Raw genomic sequence first — 9,929 nt, 5'->3', positions numbered from 1 at the left:
GCCCCGTCCTCACAGCTTTAATTCCGCCAGTACCTCATCTCGGTCCGGCACACAGTTTTAACCTGCCAGGAAGTTTCATATCAGCGTACACTCCGCTGTAGAGTGAAAATTTCATTCTATGGCTGGTCTGTCAGACGAAGTACGGCATGGCATACATCTTCCATGGTCTCTCGTCTTTTCAATACGGTGATATTTTTCCATACTTCTGGTTCACAGCAAGCATTTTTAATACCTGTTTGAGGTGGATGAGTGTGAGACACTTTGATGACACTGCATTTACGAGAACTTACATTCCTGCACTGACAAGAATGCTTTAGTAGCACCTTTAAAATCAAAGAAGTCAGTTATATGCCCTGGAATGGCATTTGGAACTCCTGAGAGAAGCACTGCTTGTTAAATTGACCATGAACCTTCTAATAAATAATGTCTGAAACACTATCTCTGTCTGGATCAAGTCTAGGGACATGCAGCATAGCAACTAGAAGAAAATGGTAGTGATAATGCGGTTTAATAGTAGTGAAAATGCAGTTTTGAAAAAAGAGCACTAAAAAGTTTTCTATTTCCACTCTTCAAATGTCGAAATACGAGTAGGTTAGTTAATTCAGCACCAAAACTATCCTCAGTGAGCTGTCACCAGTCATTCTGTGGACTACAACAACACATGATTGGGACTTAGATTTCCGGCAACTGGGATAGTGTTCCTAAGGAAGCAGTTGAGATTAAATTAGCAAGTGTGTGTGTGTGTGTGTGTGTGTGTGTGTTGGTGGGTGGGTGGGTGTGCGCTTGCGTGTGTATGTGTGTGTGTGTGAGAGAGAGAGACCTGGGTCATAGCAAATAAACCAGAATAGTGTCTGGTAAAAGAAACAAGTATAAATATACTGAAGCAACTCGAGACGTGACTGAAAACAAAAAAATATTAGAAAATTATTCAACCCTGTTGGCTTTCAAATGGTTCAAATGGCTCTAAGCGCTATGGGACCTAACAGCTGAGGTCATCAGTCCCGTAGACTTAGAACTACTTAAACCTAACTAACCTAAGGACAGCACACACATCCGTGCTCGAGGCAGGATTCGAACCTGCGACCGTAGCAGCAGCGCGGTTCCGGACTGAAGCGCCTAGTAACCGCCTGTTCACTTTACGAAGTGCTGTTGATGATGAGCGTTAGCAGAAACATTAAGTCTTACTTGACTTAAAAAGGAAGAAAAGAAGATTAGAGACGGAGTTCATGCACGTATTGGAGAATAAAATTAACCGTGTCCTTTTCAGAGGATGCATCTCAGTATTTGCAGTAAACAATATAAGAACACAATGGAAAAGCTAATCTGAATAGCCCGATGGGACATGGAACTGTATCCCAGCCTAACGCGACATCCACGTTTACATAGCTCTCAATATAATTTAACAGCTTGTTTATGAGAAGCACTGACATGCAGTACTGCTCTCTGATTAAGACATGCTGAAGGCGACGTTTTGTTATCTATGTGTTACAATGACAATACATCTACATCTATAATGTAAAACGCAATTTTACAGTGCGTGGCAGAGGGTACTTGTGATTTGACTACCATTTTCATTCACAAATGGGACACGGTAAGAACGACTGTCGATAAATGTCCGTATGAGTCGTAATTTGTTTCATTTTCTCTTCGTGGTCAAGTCGCAAGACTTACGAGGGACGGACTAACGTGCTGCCTGATTCTTCTCGGAAAGTGCACTCTCGACATTTCAATAGTAATCCTGTCATCCCGAACGCCTCTTTTGTAACCTTCGTCACTGGAGCTTGCTGAGCATCTCGAGAACACTCTCGCACTTACTAAAAGACCTCGCAACGAAGTGTATCGTTAATCGTTGGATCTTTCCTAAGCTTTCTACTAATCTAATCTGTTGAGTGTACCAGACTGATGACCAGCACTGAAAATTGTATGTTCCAAGTATTTTGTACGCTACTTCTGATGTGAAAGAATTACATTTATTTAATGTTCACCGAATGAATCCCATTCTGGCATCTGCTTTACCCATAATTGCGTCTTCTTTGTATTGTTTCTTCCTAGGTGTTTTACGGTTTTTACTGTTTTGTCGCGTTTCGCCAGCACACTGAGACGACAAATGTCATCTAATACCTGCTAACATCGTGTCGGACCTCATGCTTGCCCGGCTAGAGCAGCAGCTCGACTTGGCATGGACTCAGTCGTTGGAAGTCCCCTGAAGAAATACTGACTGAACCATGCTGCGTCTGCTGCCGTCCATAACTGAGAAAGCGTTGCCGGTGCAGAAATTTGTGCACAGACTGACCTCTCGATTATGTCCCATAAATGTTCGGTGGGATTCAGGTCGGGCGATGTGGCTGGGCAAATCATTCGCTCAAATTGTCCACAATGTTGTTCAAATCAGTCACGAACAGTTGTGGGCCGCTGACAGGACGCATTGTCATTCATAAAAATCCCATCCTTGTTTGAAAACTTGAAGTCCATGAATGGCTGAAAACAGACTCCAAGTAGCCCAACATAGCCATTTCTAGTCAATGATCGGTTCAGTAGAATCAGAGGACCCAGTCCATTCCATCTAAAGACAGCCCGCCCCGTTATGGAGCCACTACCAGCTTGCACATTGCCTTGTTGACAACTAGGGTCCATGGCTTTATCGGGTCTGCACCACACTGCCGTCAGCTCTCACCAACTATATGTCTTCAACATTTCGCAGCCCTCTCAGCAGCTGTATAAATATTAATTTTAATTTTAATAATGAACAGCGTCAGTTGCATAGTTTACCTAGAATTTGCCGGAAAGTGTGGTCGATCGGTTCTATGCGCTTCAGTCTGGAACCTCGCGACCGCTACGGTCGCAGGTTCGAATCCTGCCTCGGGCATGGCTGTGTGTAATGTCCTTAGGTTAGTTAGGTGTAAGTAGTTCTAAGTTCTAGGGGACTTATGACCTAAGATGTTAAGTCCCATAGTGCTCAGAGCCATTTGAACCAACCTAGAATTTACCCAAGTTTCAGTCGGGATAACCCAACCTTCTTCAGAATAACAGTATCTATTGTTTGTCCATAGTGGATGTCGTCAAGCTAAAACTACAAATCCACAAACTTATCTGGCACTGCTGTACAGCACTCGTGGCTGCTTCATCGCGGTCGCGAAGTGGGGCCAAGGCAGTGCCAGATAAGTTTTACAGTTTGACGATAGTATGTGGATTTGTAGTTTTAGCTTGACGACATCCACTATGGACAAACAACAGATACTGTTAGTCTGAAAAAGGTTAGGTTATCACGACTGGAACCTAGGTAAATTCTAGGTAAACGGTGCAACTGAGGCTGTTCATTATTAAAATTAAAATTTCGTACCAACTACAATCGGGACTCATCTGACCAGGCTACGGTTTTCCAGTCGTGTACAGTCGAACAGATATGGTCACGATCCCAGGAGAGGCGCTGCGGGCGATGTCGTGCTGTTAGCAAAGGCACTCGTGTCGGTCGTCTGTTGCCATAGCCCATTAACGCCAAATTTCGTCGCACTGTCCTAACGGAGACGTTCGTCGTACATCCCACAGTGATTTCGGCGTTTATTTCATCGGGTGTTGCTTGTCTGTTAGCACCGGCAACTCTACGCAAATGCCGCTGCTCTCTGTCATTAAGCGAGGGCAGTCGGCCACTGTGCTGTCTTTGGTGAGAGATAATGCCTGAAATCTGATATTCGCGGCAAAGTCTTGACGCTGTGGATCTCAGAGTACTGAATTTCCTAACGATTTCTGAAATGGAATGTCCCAAGCGTCAACTCCAACTACCATTCCGCGTTCAGAATACCGCGTTAATACCAGTCGTGCGGCCCTAATCACGCCGGAAACCTTTTTACAGCCGGCCGCGGTGGCCGTGCGGTTCTAGGCGCTCCAGTCCGGAGCCGCGCTGCTGCTACGGTCGCAGGTTCGAATCCTGCCTCGGGCATGGGTGTGAGTGATGTCCTTAGGTTAGTTAGGTTTAAGTAGTTCTAAGTTCTAGGGGACGGATGACCACAGCAGTTGAGTCCCATAGTGCTCAGAGCCATTTGAACCATTTTTGAACCTTTTTACATGAGTCACCTGAGTAAAAATGACATCTCCGCCAATGCACTGCCCTTTTATACCTTCTGTACGCGATGCTACAGTCATCTGTATGTGTATATGTCTTTATCCCATGACTTCGTCACCTCACTGCAGCGAATGCATCAGAAGTGGATGTCTTCGCTTATTTATGTGCAACATGTTACATTCAGTTATACTCAGAGCAGCTCCCATAACCTGCACAGGTAATCTATCCTCCGCAGGTCTTCCTGCATTTCTCTACATCCTTCTGGCGTTGCAACCTTTTTTTATAGACAGCAGCGTCGTTTGTGAAGATACATCCGGTAGTAAAACGATTGCATCCGATAACAGGAGCTATGTCATAAAATGTGCCTTCTGGTCGAGAGAGCATGGCCACTCCTCTTGTAAAGCGTGCCAGAACAGTGACGCACTCGCTGAACGTCAGAACAAGACGTGAAGCTCGAGGTTAATCCAGCAGAAGAGGTCCAGGAACTGTGGCGTAGAGGCCGCGCCATCGCGTGCATCATTTATTACCCCTGAGAGCGACCGACTCAAAAATTAACGGGGACCTTAGCGGTTAAGGGCGATTATCGAACAGCCGGCCACCACAGGACGGCTGAGAGGCAATCCCGCTAAAGAACGCCACAGCTAGAGCACTTTGCGAATCATGCGGATAAAGAGAGCGGCAGATACGGCGCACGGCCGGCCCAGCTGCCCAGTTGACCCGTCCTATCTAGTCTAATCCCATTTCCAACCTCCTGTTCATCCTGAAAAGAAAAAAAAAATACTTATTTTCCGCTGTACAACCAGCCACCCCCACCCTTACCGCGCACCCCTTTTTTCACGGCGAGCCCCTTCGTTTCTTCGTTCTAGATAATTAGAACTTCAGAATTTCATTACCTGGCGCGGGACAACCGGGCGAGATTATTTTAAAAGAGATACGAAATTACCTGATTAAAGAAAAGCGCCATTAAGGCAAGCAAAAGTAATTAGCGCCGCTGCGAAGGAGTGCGCGCCGCTCCAGCGTTGGGGAAAGAGAGAGAGAGCGAGGGAGGGGGAGGAGGAAAGGGGGAAAAAAAGGAAGAAAAGCGGGACACGGGCGAGATAAAAGGAGAGCCGGTGTGGTGCTCGATGGGAAGGGAAGCGGTGGAAAAAAGTGCAGGAAAGGGGAAGGAAAGGTAGGAGAGGCAGTGGCGGTGGCCGCGCTGTTGGAGGATGGGGGAAGAGGAGAAGAAGAAGGATGAGGAGATGGGGGAGAGGGGAGGAGTTGCGATGCGAAATGCGAACGGCAGCGGACAACATTAGCGCCACACTCCGACATTTATAATTGGAGTAGCCCGACACGCGGCTAGGGCACCTCAGCACTCCCTCGGAAGAGTGGGGCTCCGCCAGCTCGCTGTCGTCGTGGTCTGTGGGCGTCTGAGAACGGCGAAGACAGGAACTGACCGTCATTATGTCCTTCCAGGTTATGTTCGCACTTCCGTCGTACGTCGTGCTTGGTCTCTTAGTGAAGATTGGAACTAATACCAGAAAGCTGCCGTTTGGATATGTCGCGTTTTGAAGCAGCTCAGACACAGGATACACTCTCAGCAGTGACGGATGTGCCATGAAGCGCCTCTTTACAGCTTTGGAGGCCTCTGAGAGACACGGGAAATGTTCATCGTGGGCCAAATTTCTTTTTATTTCTTTATTCTGCCTTTGGGACGTGGGCCAATACAACGTCGATCAAGAATAACCAGTCTACGAGTACAAGATGGCTCATATACTGTGTATCCAATAACACCGAAACTGAATCATGAATCAATGGATGGGTATCGATTCAGTTTCTTTTATAACTCCTTTCTCTCTCTTTACAAGAGAAAGTACTAGTCTCTGTAATTTCAGGAACATCACGGAAAAAAGATCAATGATTCTCTTTCTCTTTCTCTCTCTCTCTCTCTTCTGTCTCTGTCCCCCCCCCCCCCACTCCCTCTCTCTCTCTCTCTCTCTCTCTCTCTCTCTCTCTCTCTCTCTGTCCCTCCCTCTCTTTCTCTCTTTATTACTTTCTCACACATACACACACACACACACACACACACACACACACACTGAGAGAGAGGAGAGAGAGCAGAGAGAGAGAGAGAGAGAGAGAGAGAGAGAGAAAGAGCGTTTTTTTTTTATTCGGGCGTAAAAACCAGCGGCTAAAATTCTGTGAGCATATTAAGAAACCAGACAAGTACAAGTAGGACTTGCGCTCTGAAGGCTCCGTACAGACTTAATTATGTATATATTATCCAAATGTATTGATGAGTGAGTTCGCGTTGTTCAAAATATATGGCATAAATGGCCTTACCTTTTAACTGCATTGTGTTAGAAGCTTTTTTACATCGTCAACGGACCGTTGATCTTAATAGCTGACACAAATCTCAACTTTATATTCCCACCTGTTCCTCAGAAAAACAGATCTTAACAGATGGACAGACAGACAGCAACAAGGTGATCCTATCGACTGAGGTATGGTATCCTAAAAATGGAATCATTCAGGTTAACTAGACAAGTTCTGGAGTTCTAAGTGACTTCCTGTAAAAATAAAACTGAGAAAATGAAAGAATCTCAGCAAGACTTGAAAGCTGCATGGATAACGCAACAGCAGAGACAGAATAATACTTTAGACATTTTAATACTACGGTTCCTGTTTGGAATGCAACGAGGCTTCCTACGATTCTTCTACTACTTCGCACACGTTGTTCTTGGGAATGATGTCGACTGTAAGCACAGCTCTTGAACCATCCGATACATAGCACGGCACGTGGATGTCACGATTTTGTGGCAGCTATGGTTAAGGTGAAAACTGTTCTGTTAATATGAGACAGAGTCTTCGGATAGGTCCGTGTACACTATTTTTTTAATTCATGTATACAATTAAAAAACATAGAACATATCCGGACGCTGTTGTATGCCAAAACCATTACACTTCCCGTCGAAACATATTCCCGAACGACATACACCACAATGCCGAAAGTATCTGCACATATTGCTGTGTGAGGTCCTGTTTTGCATCAGAGGGAATAAAATCTGCTTTGTAACGCTTCAATACCGTATACCTGTTTTGTCAACGAAGAGAGCTTATTGAGACCGAAAGGGGCATGATAGCTTGGTCATATAAGTTCATATATTTCGACAGAATAATTTCAAAAATGTTACGTGTTCCCACTGCTAGCGATGTTACAGTGTCGTGAAAACGTCAGACGTCACCCTAGTAAACCTACAAAATTATCTGACAGGACCTGATTGTTATGTTTAACTATTGTAAAATAAACGCAGCTCTTTATAAAGCTATCAATTTATAGAGCTTGCTTTCCCTTATGCCATAATGCTTCGGAATCGGACTTTTGATGTATCAGCTTGATGGAATTCTAGTGTATAAAATAAGGTTCAAGGTTTGTCGAGTGTCAAAAGCATTTGTATGACTGATTCTATAAATCCCGATCTAAAATCCATGCGACATCTAGAACGCAGGTTTCACACCATATCAATTCTTAAAAAAGCTGACAGCGCAAATCCACCATGCTCCATGAAGAACGAAAGCAACTTCTTCAGCTTATCGAATCCTTGTAGGAAACCTTTTCCGACGAAGAAACTCTATAAAACATGGGACAGAAGATTATATACGCCATTAGTTACGCTATTTGCATCCCTTGGAGTGAAAAGTGTGGGGTGTGTCTAGAGATTTCTGGTCACATCTGATTCGTTACGGATGCTGTGTGTTCCAATCCGATACTACAAATTGCTCTTGCTCATTAGCGCTTCGGACGTTATCCCAGACATGGTAATAAACGATTTTCACGCTTTTAAATCGTTTCCTCTCATTGCCTTCCTTCTTCCTCTTCTCTTTGACATAGCGACAAGCACAATATGACTTGCCGTTAACTTTGCTTTCTGATGAGGTAGACAGACAGCTGAGGCGCTATCTATCAAGGAAATTGGCGTAGTACTTTCTAAATATCCATCATGGTAACCATATGTATATAGGGCAACTTACTCAGACATGTTAAAGTCGTGAGATGCTAATGGAACCAGTAGGTGCTAATGGTAAACTCAATTCCCTTCCGACCTCCAATGCTTAGCACATAATTTGCAATCCAGATAATATGCAACACAAACATACGCAAAATGGGCAGGTCATTCGAAGTAGACCGTAACTCTGGTATCACCGACCACAGTCTCAGCTAGACCCGCTGATTTCAGTAATACTCCGGTTCAAGTTCATTTTCTGAAGACGTGTTCATACCCCCGGCTGGCCATCTTCATTTAAATTCTTCTTTGTTTGTGTTCCATCACTGATAACTTCCTCGGCATCACCCGTAAGTCATCCGGACCAAGCTGCTACGGATCATAAACAATGCTGCACGATATACAAACAGGCAGGACGTGTACAATGAACTCCACCTTCAGTCCTTCGTGAAAGTATTCAAGACATTCACATGTCTTCGCAGGAGTTTAAGAACGATCTTTCATTCTGAATCAGCGGAATTACTATCACCATATAGCTGGAAATATGACTGCCAAAAACGTTTTCATAGGGTGACCTAAACACCTGCATCGGTCTCAAACCTAATAATGCAGACAACGAGATGTCAGCGAGCGCCAATACGTCAGGCAATCAAAGTCTCTCTGCCATCTACATTCATATAGCCAAACACCTGGCTAGAATAGCGAAGCTAACACCTGAAATGCGGAAAAAATACTGTACACCATCCTCACCCACAGGCATCACTGGATTCGGATATGGAGGGGCATGTGGTCAGCACACCGCTCTCCCAGCGGTACGTCAGTTTCCGAGACCAGAGCCGCTACTTCTCAGTCAAGTAGCTCCTCAGTTTGCCTCACAAGGGCTGAGCGCACCCCGCTTGCCAACAGAGCTCGGCAGACCGGATGGTCACCCATCCAAGTACTAGCCCAGCCCGACAGCGCTTAACTTCGGTGATCTGACGGGAACCGGTGTTACCACTGCGGCAAGGCCGTTGGCCACAATTTGTCACACCTGGTTACACGTAATCCACCAGTTGTCCAAATACGGGTACAGATAATTGCAGAAAATTTTTTATCATGGTTTGTCGTTCCACTTTTTTTCACTCTGCACTACAACGATACTCCACAAAAGCTATCTGTCTGTTACCTAGACATATCTACACTCCTGGAAATTGAAATAAGAACACCGTGAATTCATTGTCCCAGGAAGGGGAAACTTTATTGACACATTCCTGGGGTCAGATACATCACATGATCACACTGACAGAACCACAGGCACATAGACACAGGCAACAGAGCATGCACAATGTCGGCACTAGTACAGTGTATATCCACCTTTCGCAGCAATGCAGGCTGCTATTCTCCCATGGAGACGATCGTAGAGATGCTGGATGTAGTCCTGTGGAACGGCTTGCCATGCCATTTCCACCTGGCGCCTCAGTTGGACCAGCGTTCGTGCTGGACGTGCAGACCGCGTGAGACGACGCTTCATCCAGTCCCAAACATGCTCAATGGGGGACAGATCCGGAGATCTTGCTGGCCAGGGTAGTTGACACCTTCTAGAGCACGTTGGGTGGCACGGGATACATGCGGACGTGCATTGTCCTGTTGGAACAGCAAGTTCCCTTGCCGGTCTAGGAATGGTAGAACGATGGGTTCGATGACGGTTTGGATGTACCGTGCACTATTCAGTGTCCCCTCGACGATCACCAGTGGTGTACGGCCAGTGTAGGAGATCGCTCCCCACACCATGATGCCGGGTGTTGGCCCTGTGTGCCTCGGTCGTATGCAGTCCTGATTGTGGCGCTCACCTGCACGGCGCCAAACACGCATACGACCATCATTGGCACCAAGGCAGAAGCGAC

General features: G+C 45.7%; 1 pseudogene; it reads right to left on the bottom strand.

Moving 5' to 3' along the window:
* Positions 1 to 8,943: 8,943 nt before the first annotated feature.
* On the bottom strand, positions 8,944 to 9,061 carry LOC126189770 (5S ribosomal RNA; annotated as a pseudogene).
* Positions 9,062 to 9,929: the final 868 nt, after the last annotated feature.

The sequence above is a fragment of the Schistocerca cancellata genome, chromosome 5 (genome assembly GCF_023864275.1).
Source record: "Schistocerca cancellata isolate TAMUIC-IGC-003103 chromosome 5, iqSchCanc2.1, whole genome shotgun sequence".
Lineage (NCBI taxonomy): Eukaryota > Metazoa > Arthropoda > Insecta > Orthoptera > Acrididae > Schistocerca > Schistocerca cancellata.
This window is presented reverse-complemented; position numbering and strand designations above follow the sequence as displayed.